The following is a 15,806-nucleotide window of genomic DNA, read 5'->3' on the forward strand; positions in this document are numbered from 1 at the left end:
AAAACTTAAAAGTATACAGCTCCTTATATGTAGTTTTCTTCAGTAAATAAATAGTCTCTGAAGTTAAAACAGTTTTAAATTGATCTATGATTGACCGACAAAAAAAACAAACAAAAAAAACAAAGTCTAATCGAATATCGGCGCCGATAATCGGTCTATCCCGAGGGTAGATGCAAACATTTTTAATGTCAGCGCAATAGGGTGGCCCGTTTTGAATATTGCGAATAGGAAATAAGGCGATTAGGATTTACTGGCGGACGGATTGTGCTTCAAATGCTTCGTTAAATTTAACGCTGTGAAATATGCACGCGTTTGCATTTTAATGCCCATGATTTGGCCTTTCCGTGATGCGGTAGGTCACCGCTTCCCTGCTGCAGTCTCACTTGTACTCGGACTTTGCCTATTCGCAATTACGTACAAATGAAAAAAACAAAACAAAACACCATTTTAATGATAGGAGTTTGTGAACATATTATTATTTTTCTGTTTCATTTCTCCATCCTTCCGATGGCTCTGCCCCGAGTTTGATGCATGGTGTCGCCGAGCCGGAGTTCCACTCTAAAAAATGATTCGACCTAATCATTCATTAACCTCCATTAGACTGATAGGAGGGTAAACCCGACGCCTGATTACATTTTCCGCGCGGCTGTGAAAGGATGCGTGTCTGCGTCCCCGCAAGTATGTGGGACGGAAACCTGCGATACGTTTTCCCACGCGCGCACGCACATATCCGCGTCTTTATTGTTGCGCTGCCGTCGAACGGCGTCTGTCTTTGCTGGTGCGCGCAGGTTTGTCATTCATTAGCGAGGAGCACAATCAGAGCTAAACTAGCCATGGCGGCCTGACTCATTAGAAGCTTGAAGGTTTATTTAAAACCTCACACTGCCTCGTTCCCAATCCGCTCGCCCGCCATATGCATATAGTAATTACACAAGTGAGGAGGAGGAGGAGAAGGTTAGAGTCTGCGTGCCTGATTATTTTTCATTCCGTGTTTCGCCTGAGTTCTGCCCCTATAACTGAGGATCTAATCAATCTGCCGGCTATTAAGTTTGTTAATTGATAATGCATACTAATTAGGCCTGGCTCCGTTACCACGGCAACGAGGAGATGTGATTTTAGGCAGGAGTCCAAATGGACTTTTAAAGCAATGAGCGCGTGGTGGACGCCATCAGGACGCCACATGGAGCCCGCGCTAACTCTGTAAGAAATTATTTCATAAATGAGTGTGCATTGTATTTTTTTTACTCCAAACCAGTAGGGGGTAGTATTTCACCAGCGACGTTAACATTAAAGTACATGTTAAATCTTTATGGTAGGTGTATTTATAGGTTTTGAGGTGTGAGGCGTGACGATTAATCGAGTAATCACCAACTAATCAATAAGCAAATTATTTTAGCCAATAGAAATTATCAACCACTTTTATTTCAAGTATTTCAAATGAACCATTTCTAACAAGTTTCATCATGAAATAATACTATTTGTAGTTCTTTAAATTTGAAATGGGTCAGTTTGACCCGGGCTATGTTTAGTGTTCCAAAAAGCGCTGATAATAAATTCTAGCTCATGATGAACAGTTTTCCATGCAGATATGACAAAATGAGCCATTTTAATTGTCTGTTGATAAAATGTAATTGAGGAAAAACTACAAATTTTATGTTGAATGTTCCAAAAGCATTTCGATAAACATTTAACATTTGAAAATGTCAAAGTGAACTATTTTAATTGTTGATTAGATGTTTCACAGCAAAAACAACAAACTAATTATTATACGATGGGTCAATTTGACCCAGAATATTTAACATTCCAAAACCTACACAATAAACATTGTTCTAGCCGATTATTTACCGTTTTCATTGCACATATGTCAAAGGTTACCATTTCTTATAGTCTGTTGATGTGAATGTGATACATGCTGCATTCCTTGCAAATATATCAACACCTTTTTTATTGCCTGTTGAAAGTGGGTCATTTTGACCCACAGCATTATAGGAGGCAGGAATGCTAACCATTAATTCACTGTGCCGCCGACATAAATAATACATTCCAAAAATAAAAAATAAAAAAGTATTTTTCTGCCTAATAAATCAAATGTGACCTTTCAATATAAAAGTCACATCAAGTACTGTGTGTGAATGCGTGTTTTACTTCTGTTTGTGTACGGCCCATTCTCTCCATTTGTTATCCGTGCCGCGCATTGGACGTGGAAACACGCACACACGACGACAAAGTGCACGTGCACACATGCACACAAACCATTTATCACCTGCTCGGGCCCCACTGAATTATTATCTCTCAGGTTCAAGGTCAAGGAGATGCAGCAGGTAAATTGAAGTCGGAGAGGTCAGCGCCATTTGATCTCTTATTTTTTTTCCATTCAGACGTGAGCATCAGCCTCCACTGTTGGCAGTGTGACGTCGAATCATAGACATGATGGAGACATTTCATTTTGTCATCTTGGTCTGGCTTATTGCAAAAAAAGTGTTGGAGCCCAAAAAGAAAAAAATCATTCCAGCCTCCAATTTCTCTATTTCATGTCCTCATTGAGGTCATAAGCAAGCAGGAACATATCCCAGTAGACTTTGAGTTAGACTTTTTTTTTTCAATTTTTATTTTTTTTTATTAATATATGAAATGTATTTTTCTGTTTTTTTTTTCATTTTTTTTCATTTTTTTCATGAGTACTGTATATGTTTACTGTTTTTATGAATGTTTTATAATTTTTTTTGTTTTTTTGTTTTTTTGGGTGGGGGCTTGTTTTGTTTTTGTTTTTGTTTTTTTTAGTCCGTTTTTTGAATAATTATTATTGTTTGATATGGTCTTTTTTTTTTTTTTTGAGAATATTTCTAAAAATATTTTTCTGAAAAAAAATATTCAAAAAAGCGAAAAATAAAAACGAACAGAAAAAATAAACAATATATATTTTAATATATATTTTTTAAATGTTGAAAAAAAACAAAGCCCTCCCCCAAAAATTAGTCAGAAAAAGGAGGTTTTTTGTTTGTTTTCAAGTGAATGCAATACACTTCCGTCCAAAATGCACATATCTTTGTTGCAAACATTCATTTTTCTGTTTTGGTCCACATCATAGCACGTGACGGTGTCATTCCAGTGACATCGCATTCGAGCGCACTTCCACAATGACAGCAATCGGTTATTTATTTCAAACGGCACGGCTATTGCACGGGGCGGGATCATTTCCCCCCCATTACCTCATGATGAAGAGCTCAGTGGAAGATAACATCGCTTTATTTACCCTGCCTAGTTTGTCTATCTGGCTGCCTAATCCCTCACCGAATTATTCAACCTTTCGACAGTTTCGAATGCAGCATGCTTTTGAATTTAACGCCGCTAAAAACACTTTAATTGAGCAGGAGGCTGTGTGGATTGGTGCCTTCTCTAAATGCTCATTGTATGGCTTTGTTAAGCGATAAACATGAAAATACACTTCTGTGCTCCTTTCAGATGATTTTCCTCACTGGTGCATCCCTTTCTCTAAATACGTGTGTGGATTTTCCCAGCGCTTGGCTTGGAGCACATATTTGTTTCCCTGCGTGTGCTGGGAAGGAATGGAGGGAGGTTGTGGGAGGGGGGTGGAGGTGCAGTGGGCAGAGCAGCCAGCTGGGTTGGAGGGGTAATAAAGAAGGAGAATCAATAGGCCATGCAGTGGAGCCAAGGTGCTGCCATTTATCACAACGCCTCCCTGACTTCCATCATTCATCATGCCCAATGAGGCAGCAAATAGGAAAATGACTATTTGTATCAAACACATCTGCACTCATCCACTGAGGTATTTTATTCCCATTAAGTCCCAGAGTCGAATACGCCAGTTTCTGCCGCCGCTGTTTGTGTGCACGTGTGATTCTATTTGTTCAGGCTTGTCGCGGGACTTTCATTGGGAACACATTGGTGCCCCCGCAAAAGCGTCATGTTTTTGAGTCTGGCTCTTCCTCTTCCCCTCCGCTCTTCTTTTTGTGTCTTTTGAAAAATCCATTACTCTTAAGCCGGCCTTTCATTTTTAGCTATAAATTAGCGGCGGGAGGACTGAGGGGTGCGTCTTATTATGGGCCGTCGAGGGCTGGACTTAGGCTCATTTTGCTCTAATATCCCATGAAATAGTGCAATTATTATGCAGCCACTTTTATGAGCCGCCTGTGAATATTTCAAAAAGGTGTTTTATTTATCTATGGCCCTGAAGAAACGTTTATTATTTGTGTTTGGTTACTTTGCGTTTACATTTATTGTGAAAAGCAAACTGGATGTTGTAGCGCTAAGCACTTCCTCTTTAGCGTCTTACTAGGATGACTGCAGCTTCATTTTTGTATAATGAAAATATTCTGTGTAAAATGGAGTTATTGTACATTTGAGGGGGTTATAATTGTAAATTTGCATCTAAGGGTGGGTGACTGGTTAGCACGTCTGCCTCCCAGTACTGAGGACGCAAGATCGAGTGCAGGATCCGGCCTTCCTGGCGCTCCGAATTGTCCTTAGGTGTGCTTGTGAGCGTGAGTAGTTGTTTGTCTCTGTGTGCCCTGCGATTGGTTATCAACCAGTTCAGGGTGTACCCCGCCTACTGCCCGAAGCCTGCTGGGATAGGCTGCAGCACCCCCAGTGACCCTTGTGAGGAAAAAGCGGTTAAGAAAATGGATAGGTGGATGGATGCTAGAATTGTTAACTTACGACTAGTATTGAGCTAACGCTTAGCACCCAAACTAGTGTTTAGCGCGTTAGCTTACGAACCTTCATATGCTACCTTAGCTTATTGTTTGTAACTGGGGCACAGCGTTTTATTGTATTTTATTTTACAGCACCATTAAGTGTTTTTGTGTTTTGTTGTTACAGTTTTACACCTTGGTGAGTCATCTCTACGGTGAATAAAAGTGCAAGAATCAAAACAGGTATCTGTCTCGCCATACGTACAGGGACATAGCAAGGGCAGAATATCTGCCTTGTTTGTTTTTGCATTCCTTTATTTATAATAAACTCACAGTTGCTTTAATTTAAGCTTCATTCCCCTCTCATAAACTCGATATTCAGACATTTAATAGAAACGTTTTAGCTTAGCTTTGCTTTCAATGAACTACCTGAATTAAACTTGTTTCCCATTTTACAGCAATTACGATGAAATCAACAACTTGTGTTAAGTATTGAGCTGAGAGCAGGCTAATCAATTCAAAGTCAATTTTGACTCAACTATTAAATGTTTTTCCTCTAATAGATGCATGAAAATGTTTGTATTTGCTGTTGATTGTTTTGTCACATGAGAGCATTTGTTCTTTTCTCCACTCTATTTTAAAAAATTAAGACACTCACAGAAGTTATATCAGGTAATTGAACGGAGGCTGTGTTAGTTTATGGCCAATCTGAACAAAATGTTTCAGCTAACGTTATTCTTGTATGAATTTGCATGGATTTTTAGATTTAATAATCCCTAATTGATAAGTATATTTTCTATAAAAGACAAATTAATATTTTCCTATGTGTATAAAATAAAATAAATTCAATTATTACCAAATTGTGATTAATATTTTTCAGAATCGAGCAGCCCTACTGATTTACCAATTGATTTTTGATTTTTTAACCCCTTCAGACTCATACAGGGTTGCAGTGGACATGACATATCCACATATCTAAACCAATAAAACACGTAATTTGGATCAACACTTGTTGTTCATGATTGGATTTTAACTAACCAGTCACAATCGCAAGTTGATTTGCATGATCATGTTAAAAATGTTGCATATTAGCTTGTTAAGCTTACAACACGTTACAGCCATATTATCGTGGCGTCCATTATAACAATTAAAAACATGAGATAACACCCAAGAAACGGTGGGGATACAAAAAATAAACAATTAAGCGGTATCATACAAGTGTGATTGATTTCATTCATTTACTGGTGTGTTCATTGTTTTCCATAGCAGATGTTTTATTTTGATCAATATAGAAAAAATAATCAGTCTGCTTTCACAAATGACTACAGAAATAAAAGAACACTGAAAAGGCCCGATACCGGGTATCGCTACTCGCCCATCCTTAGTAGGAACCCATAATTTGTTATATAGTGTTAATTGTACAGTACACCAATATCAGAAACAGAAACAGTACATTTCACAACTGCACGTTGAAAAGTAATAAAATTAATGTAATAAGAAGAACAAGAAGCAGAGAGAAATAAAAACAATCCTCGGCTAAATGATCATTTTCACTGCCAGTAATCTCAATGGAAAAAAAAAAGAGACAGAAATACAACTTGGTAATCAAACAATAGGTTATGGCATGCGTTAAAGTGACACCATTCCCTTGACAGAAGTTGTGAAAAGTGCCTGGAGATGATCTGCACACACACTCACTCGAGCGCACTCAGTGTGGCGCGACAAGCCTGCACTAATCTTCATTGGCCCTCTTTGAAGGAGAGTGTAATGTACCAAGGTCACTTAACACATCTATCTCTCACACATTCATCAGCCTCGTGTGCTCTCTCCTTCTTTTACTGCTGGACGAAATACGACTCTCAGTGGGCTGGCTGCCGCTCCTACATGAGGACACGCACGCTACGACTACACAACCGTTAACAGCTGCCTCCTTCGCCTTGTATCAACCACATAAAAGGGGAAAGTCTATATTCCCGTGGGCCACAACATTAGGTACACTAATGATGAGCAGCAATTGGGACGGCGCAAACAAGTTGCCTCCTAGCTGAGTCCAATTGTAATCAGGTCTTCTTACTACAGCCAATCAGTAGAATTTTGCTCATCTGAGGGGTAATCAATCCGTTGAGAAAAAAAATTATGAGCAATTTTGGAATCAGCAAGATAGTCTTAGTTTCAATCAGCATAAAAATATCACTTTTTCAAATTGTTCTGTCGTGTAATTAAAGCAAAAATACTGACATCGACATGCTACACTGTGGGCGGCATGTCGGTCAATAATCATGTTGAGTCCAATTGTGATCAGCTCTTCTTACTACAGTCTTACTACAGCTAATGAGTGTAAGCTGTGGAGAAAAAAATCTTCAATTTTGGAATCAGCATGCTAATTTTAGTTTCAATCAGCATAAAAATCTAGTTGAACAGATTTGTAATCAGCTGCTCTTTACTACATTCTTTCTACAGCTCATCTGTGGAATTTTGCTTATTTGGAGGATCAGCTGTGGAGGAAAAACTTGATGTGCTGGAAAAAAAGTGACTGCAATTTTGGAATCAGGAAGCTAATTTTAGTTTCAGTCACCATAAAAGTCTAACTTAACATATTTGTAATCAACTCTTCTTACTACAGTCTTTCTACAGCTTATCAGTGGAATTTTGCTTATCTGGAGGGTCAGCTGTGGAGAGCTAATTTATTTTCAATCACAAAAAAAATCTAACTTAACATTTTTTTTTCAGATTGTTCCCCAGTGTATTTTAAGGGGGGAATAAAATCTGACATCGAGTAGTTGATCATCCCTAATTTTTACCTTATTGAACTTCAAGGAAGAATTAGAAGGTAGATAGATTTAATACTTTAAAATAACGATTATGCTCAGTGAAATGACAAATTCAATACAATTATTGTTAAGCATGCATGTAAATAAGTGCTAATCATATCATAAACAATTTCTAATAATGTGTGTTTCCTCCTCTTGTGGATCCTTTATTTCATCTTCATGAGACGCTGACGGTGGACTGTGCAAAAGGGGGCACCCTGACTTAACGCCATTAACAACTCACAGCCTCATAATCATTACTGATTGGACAAATTTCTAAAATTACCTTCTTTATTACCAATTACATAGAACACTTATCTTTCTCAATATCAATCAGCACGCTGTGATAATGCATAATTAAGTCTCGCAGGCCAATCTGGATGAATTATCTAATATAAATCTAATGACAAAATCAAAGGCTTCTTAATAAAACACCATTCGGTGTTTGTTCACGAGAAGGAGATGGAGACGCGTCCCCCTCCCGGCCAACGTGCCGTCGCAGGCTTTCACGCGGTGACCTTGCGCTATGTTAAGAATATTTGTGTACATTCCACACACACTGCAACATTTCCTGCAGTGACATTGGCCTGCCCCGCTTCTTCCGGAGGCATCCGCCGCACAGGGGATGGCTTTCACATTCATAAAATTCATAGAATTCTTCACAAATGGCTGAACACAATTTCCTTCCAATTTCCTCATTATGCAAATACGCAAAATATCAAATCCAGAGCAATTAGGGGCCAGCCGCGGCTTCAGATTTCCCCGGCTTAAGTCGTAATTGCAGAAACCTTCCAATAATTACGCCACTAATTGAGAATATTTGCGACAGATACAACAAATTCCCCCCGCAAATTACATTTCATCCACCGAATCACTGCGCCCCAGCCAAATCCTATAGAGGCTTAATTTCTCTTACATAATGAAAGGAAGTGAAAACTTGTAATGGCATTTGAGCGCCACGCAGCTTTTGTAATGCGGAATGATCAAATAAATCAAGCAGAAATTCATACATATCTCGCTAATCCATTTCAAAGGCACTTTATTTGTTTTGGAAATAGCGGTGGGTCGTTCCAATTTGAGCCCTAAATAGGCAGTTAGAGGGCAGGGGAGGGGGGGAATGGGGAGTGGGGGGGCGCCCAGGAGATGCGCGCATTATTTGCACATGCATGAGAGAAAATAACCTGCAGTCACCTTCAAAACTTGTGCAGCGTCTTCGCCGCTGCACTCCGTGGAAATCTTTCCTTTCTTCTTCTTCTTCTTCACCGCAGACTCCATCGCCGCCCCGCAGTTCGACCCCTCCAAGGTCACCAGGCCACGTGCGCTTCATATCATTCATAAAAGCCTCATGCGGAGATGGAGACCTGCTCTATGGCTGCGTTTGTGTGTTGGCCGGGAAACTCGGATTCATTCCATCAGTCGCTGGCAACTCCGCACTTGTCGACCAGATGGCACTGTTTTGCTTTTGAATATGTTCTTATTTAATACAGAGCAGGTCTCGAACAGGAATGAGTTTAAAATGTTGTTTCCGTACATTCAACTCGGCGCATTCTATTCTCAAGTTAAACATTCTTTTAAATTTAATTTTCTTCACAATAATATGGTCTATGCAATCCCACTAGTCAAAACCACAGCATTCTGATTAATGTTGTGTTTGTGGAATATGAATTAGGCAGCAAAATCCACCTGTTTTCATCCATCTCAGGGCGGCCATTTTGTCACTTGTTGTCCACTGAAAATGACATCGTAGTTTCTTCGGTAATGACCAATCAGGGCTCAGCTTGTGAATGTCACATGACCAAACTAAGCAAACAGGTCAGCCGTGATTGGTAATTAACTGAACCCTGAGCAACTGTGATGTCATCTTCAGTCGACAGCAAGTGGCAAAATGGCCGCCCCCTGAGATGGCTAAAAACTGGTAATTTTGCTTCATAACGCACATTCCAAAAATGTATTATTAATCAGAATGTCATGTTGAGACTAGTGAGGTCACATATAACATATTATAAGTGGCAAAATGGCCGCCTACCTGAGGTGGATTAAAACGTGTGAATTTTGCTGCTTTATTAATATTCCATAAACACAATATTCATGAGAATGTCGCGTTTTAAGATGTGAGGGTGCATACAACATGATTATATTATAAAAAAAATTGTTTGGTTGATTTCCCCTTTTAACTTTTTTTAGTCAGTACGGCGCATTTAGTACAGTATAGAACTTGGCACTGAATCTTTCAGAACTGTTTAAAACATTTAATTCATTAAATTTATGTGACTTTTATATGGGATCAATTTTATTTACATTCCTATTTAAAGTTTTTTGGGGGGGATATATTTCCCTTTATGTGGCACCGCTAATCTAAAGTAAAAAAAAAAAAAAAAAAAAAAGTTAGGTCATTTGATAAGTTCATAATCGTAAATTGTTTTTTTTTTCTTTGTGTTTTTTTTTTTCTTTTTTTTTTGTGCTGTTTATAAAAAGGCCATTAGACACTGCAGGTCTATTATTTTTTTTTTAACTGTCCATATGTGACATGCATCTGATTTTTATTTTATTTTTTTAATGCTAAATGATCAGTAGAATTAAGATTTTTTTATATATTTTTTTGCAACCCAGGCCTCTTTCTCACGGATATAATGGTGCATGTGCAGTTTAAACACTTGTAGGGCTCATGAACAAGTAAAAAAAAAATATCGGATTTAATAAGAAATCAAAATTGGGCATCATGTCATGCCGTGTGAAGGTCACCCAACAGACATTAAGTATCCATGTATGTAACATATGCACAGGCCAGGGAGGTATATGATGCCCCAGAATACAAAAATGTAACTGCATTCATCAAACCGCCATTTTATACAAGGGGTTATAAAGCATAAAACTTACATTAAAAAAAATAAATAAATAAATAAATAAAGTTTAGTCATTAAATTTGCTCCATTTTGGATGAGTCCAACTGAAAACAAGTAAGTTCCATCACACATATCTATTGAGTCACGTGCTAAGCATCCGAGCAGGTGTCTCCTCACCTTTAAGAAGTGCCATTATACCTCTCGAGTTTCAGCTATCAATCACGTAGCTGGAGAGCTTGTCACTTTTTGTGGATATCTCATTTTGCCACAACTGTCTATTTCAACCTCGGTGTCTATTTTCTTATCAAATACATAGAAAACCAGAAGTGTGTGCGTCATACCCGAGCACGTACAAATACAGCTGTGATTGATGAGAGAGACAAAAGGGTTGGCACCGGGGACAGGAAGTGGACCAGGCCGGGGGAGGACCGAGGTTTGCTCCTCTTCTGTCAGGAGGAAACCAGATTCATCTGCACCCCCCCCCTTCCCTCCATTTCCATTTTTGGTGTTTTTATTGTTTTTGCACTGTTCAATTTATTGGATGTTGTTCTGCACCTTCTGGTGTGCATCCCTTGGCCACCAGGGGGCACTAGTGAAGGTCATAGCTCCTCAGTAACTGCAGTAATATTTGTTTTCCACAGAGGATAAAGAAAATATGCCAGTGGGTGTTGTTAAATTGTCCTAAGGGAAAGTGTGTCTAAAATTTTTCCTCCAAAGGCCACATACAGAAAATCAAAGGATGCAAGAGGCACTTTGATTTTGGTGTGCTTAAAATAGAAAGTTTCAGTCATTCAAGCAATTGCATATTTTTTATAAAAACAGCAGAGCTGGGTGATATGGCCAAAAAAAATTAAATGAAAAAAATCAGTCATTCTGCATAACCAAAGTAATAGACCCAACAAATATTTATTTAATGAAAATTGGATTTATTAAAAATAAATAAATAAATCCTGTGCAAAATGTTCAGGCAACGATAATGTATACTGACTTCAAATCAGTTTAAGGTAAATTTAGCATTTCTAGCTTGTATATAACTTGCTTAACTGTCACAATTAAGTAAATTAAATTAAAAATGTATAAATTAAGTAAACACATCTTGTAAACCCATCCAGGCTCAGCATTCTGCCACTCACAATAATAATAAAATATTTTTGATGTATCACTTAAGAACTTCTTTAATTTTCAAGAAGATTGCATTTATTTATTTAGCGCACCTTGATTTTAAATCCTCCATTTTTAAATGACAAAATAATAATAATAAATGAATTCAATTGGTTCCCAACTATACTAGTACTAGTCCTACTATATAAAACATTTTTTTTTTTTTGTAGAAAATGTCATTTTTAGTTTATGCTGCGGGCTGCTTAAAATTGGACGGCAGGCCACAAATGGCCCCCGAGCCATAGTTTGAACATCTCTGTTATAAGGCTTGTTAAGCCCTCCAGGAAAAATGGTTAGAAAGGCACACGCTGTAAGGTGTACATTTTTGAAAGGCCCTTCTTCCTCTCAACTGAGTAATCAAATAAAAATGCGAAAAAATAAAAAATCAAGTTCTTCATTTTATTTTCAAAAAGTCTTAAGTTGAACATTACTGTCATATTTTCCCACGTGAACGTGTACAGTATGCTCATCATATGAAGTTGTGCAATGCGTTAATTGAAATCCTAGTTGGCAATTAAATAACCCGCTTTACACGTCAACGGGAGCAATTATTTTGCCTCAATTTCATAATTAGCGCCCGTTGGTTTTGTACACACTCTCCTATCTAAAGTATGCATAACCGAGCATGTGTGCGGCGGACGGGCTCGTGTGTGGAGACCTATTTGCCTGAGAGTGTATCATCGGTGATAGCCTGTTAATTGTCTGACAGTGTTCCCGCACACACCTCTGCTAATGTTCCGCTTGCTATTCAGTCTGCGGCCTGCATGTGTGCAGTAACCCCCCCCCAAATACGCCCCCCCCTCCTTCCCCCAACCCTCCATCTCATCTTTTGGTACGGGTTGTTCCATCACAATAGCAATCTCTCTCATTTGATAATTAACTTGACCCCAACGAGCGGTGATCATGCTCTGATGTTAGCTTGTGAAGCAATGAATAAGGTTTCATCCCCGGACACTTCATTAGGTACACCTGCTAACGCTAACTGTTGTTTTGTTCCATTGACACGACTACAAGTAAGCTGTATTACACTGAGAAACAGATTTCATATGTTGTTTATGATCGAGGCAAGCTCAGTGGCAGGTGCTACTTACGCTGCAACCAGCTAGCTAGCTAAAAGCTTCGCTACTAATGCAGCTAATTTTGATGCGGACTTGCACTTGAGTCTGTATTCATTACCTCCATAGCGGCGAATAAGATACACATCTCACAAAGGAATGAGTAAAGACAGAGAAGCCATGCTAATTGCTAAGCTAACCTAAGACGCTCAGGGCAAGCGCATTTAGCATCGGAATTAAGTACTATATTGTAGCCACATTTATTTTTTTCTGTTATTTGTGGGGTTCTCTAGGATTTCATTAGATATTGCAGATTTTGCTTGTGAATTCAAATATGATCCTTGGATAGTACCCTCAGGTACCTCCAGGTGTGCTGAAGGACAGCTCCGACTTTCACCCTGCTGAGGGGGATTTAAAAAATAATAATAATCGCAAACGCCAGCTAATAATCACACAAGAGTTGGACCCAATATTTTCTTCCGGATGCTGACAGACGCTGCTTGTAAGTCTCTCTTCTGCGAGAGCGTGCCGCCACTCTCATTACACGCGCTGATTAAAGCATAGATTAGCCAGCAGTGGCCCTGCGCGCGCCTCACCAGCAGCGCGCTCAATATCAATTAGCGGCTGCGGCAAAAAGCAGCATGTCCACCGGTGGCTCTCGTCTCCAGCTCCCGTGCAGCCTCCCTCCTGGCAACGCAGCATGGCAACCCCACAACCTACTTGAAAAACAAGAGTAACGGTGGAAAGAAGAAGAATGCAGCTCATCTCTCACACTTATCTGTTATTTCAAATTGTGTGCAGGGTGTCGCTAATATCATTTGAGCCTTTGAGTTACTATGCAACTAAATGGCAAATGCCATATTTAGTAATGAAACCTCTCAAAAAGTCTGTCTACATTTCAATTGTGTTATATAAAGACGTAATCATAATTAGAGGTGCAATGATTAACGAACAACTAATCAATTAGCAAATTAATCTATTTTTTAACCTTTTTTTCCATTTAAAATTGTTCAAATGTTTGAAATTTCAGCTCCCTAGCAGTAAATAATCTCCAATATCCTCAGTGAAAGCAAACTGGTTATTTATAATTGCTTTTGCTTTGGAAAACAATAAGCAACGTTTTTGCCTATTTTTTTGACATTACACACCAAACCAGTTACTGAAAAAATTAATTTATGTTTGTGAACTGTCAATTTGAAATAATGTCCAGTTTTTCAAAAATGGATGGAAATTTAAACCTATTATTATTATTATTATTATTATTATTATTATTATTATTATTATTATTTCATCGATTAATCAAAAAATAATTGCGGCCCTAAAAATTATATATATGTTGTTGTGACGATAATATATAATTTACTGACTCAAATGTGTATAGTTTTGTAATGTTCCAGGCAAATTAAAAGCAAACAAGGGCTGCAACTTACAATTATTTCAGTAATCAGTTAATCTCTCTATTTATTTTTATTTTTTTACTAATCAGTGAAAGCAGAAACAAAGTTACAAGGTAAAAGCTTTTTTGGGTGGTTCAAAAACAAAGATAATCATTCCACTTTCATGGAGAATTATAGAAATTGGAGAATATTTACTGTTGAGGAGCTGAAATTCCAAACATTTGGAGCATTTTAAAAGCAAACTTGTCGACATGTGACCAGAATTTATTGAGCATCTTTACAAAAACACACTAGAAGCAGCGCTAAGTCCAAAACTGACTTTAGAAGCTATTTGAGTATTTAACTGAAGCATATGTCTGTCTCCTGTGTACAATGAAAATATTCTAAATGATACCCTATAAACTCATCCATAACTCTGACTGATGTGTAAACTCATTTATATTCCAATCTATATCATTTCATGCCTGTTACAGCATGTGGGTCCAGGGTGTTTATCGAGGGTCACCGTGTGAAATTATTCAATTATAACTGCCTGCCATGCAACAGCACAAGCTCTGATTGGCTTTTTCCAGAGAGGACGACCTACAGTATTTCTCCTCAGCGCTGTAAATATATACAGCGTTGCTCACCCTCCACCGTCCCCATGCGTCGACAGACAGGCCGCCCAATTAAAAGTGGCCATCGATTATAGATAGCTGCCTGCTGGCATATGGAGGGAAGACGATGTTGGATGCTGTGCCACTGCCAATACAGGCGGCGGTGTAGCCACGCGCTAACCAGAGCTGACACCGGCATATTAGATGTGGACCGGGTTAATTCACCTGCACTTGGCCCCTGTGTTGGCTCCGCAGCACGGCGCTTTATCTGCCCGCTCTAAATGCTGATCATTAAGTTGCTTCTGCTGCACCGGTGCTTCTTTTCATTGATCCCGAATCACAATTATTTCACTTCTCCGCCGTTGCGCAGACGAGGCGAGCAAGGTTTAAGCCTGTTAAAGCCTCTGTGACAGCGGGATGAATTCCACTTTCTTTGAATAAGCAACTTTTTGTCAATTTGTTATTTTCCATCTAGACAAACGGAAAACCCGGGCACACTTAAACTTTAGCTTCAGCTATAAAAATAAAAATATTTATTTGACTAGGTCATAAATATTAACATTTATTTTACTCATTTCTAAGAATTTTGTTGATTTATATTCAAGGGTTTGTTTAATAGTGGAACCAATGTTCAGTATGTATGTGTTGCATGGGGATGCTAATGATTGATGCATTGCTAATTGTTGCGTCACTGTAAGAGTATGGAAAGCCAGCCTGAACTGTTGGAAGAATAAATTTCTCTTTGGTACATGCAGCCAGTGAGATAACATATTTGCAGTCATTTTCTCTTTTTCTGTGAGTTTACAATACCTTTTGGAAGTAGTCTGCTAACATTAGCTTACTAGCACACGCGGGCTAGTCTGTTAGCATGTTATCGGGTGCTAACATAGCGGCCTATTTAGTGGATGTTAATTGGCCTATATGGAGGTTATTTAATTTATATGTTTGTTTTCTGTGAAAATGATATTGTTAGCGTATTTAACTAAATCATAATTGTATGCTTGCGCTTGTAAAAAAAAAAAAAAAAAAAAAAAAAAGGTCTCGTAATTTCAGTAATTTCAACTGGTGGTGCAAAACATTTGGCCCCCATGTTGTCTTATCAAATTTCCAAAAACATTACAGAAACCTCACAAACAGTGTAGTCGATACACAGAATTTGCATAATTTGAACACTCACATTTGTTTGCACATGATGAAAATGTGTACCTGTTTTTCATTCTTTTATTGTCAAGAATAGCTGAAAATGACATCATGTGCAGCCGATAATGAAGTAGTTTTTTCAGCGTATCGAT

The 15,806-nt window shown here is 38.4% G+C and overlaps 1 protein-coding gene across 1 annotated transcript in view; it reads left to right on the forward strand.

The window, feature by feature from the left end:
* Nucleotides 1-15,806, forward strand: part of LOC144019184 (homeobox protein orthopedia B-like) — an 86,179-nt gene that overhangs the window by 56,865 nt on the left and 13,508 nt on the right. The window contains exon 3 of the mRNA XM_077522072.1: nucleotides 4,840-4,895. The gene's annotated coding sequence lies outside the window, so the exon portion shown is untranslated. The remainder of the gene's footprint in view (nucleotides 1-4,839; nucleotides 4,896-15,806) is intronic.

The sequence above is a fragment of the Festucalex cinctus genome, chromosome 5, assembly GCF_051991245.1.
Source record: "Festucalex cinctus isolate MCC-2025b chromosome 5, RoL_Fcin_1.0, whole genome shotgun sequence".
Classification (NCBI taxonomy): Eukaryota; Metazoa; Chordata; class Actinopteri; order Syngnathiformes; family Syngnathidae; genus Festucalex; species Festucalex cinctus.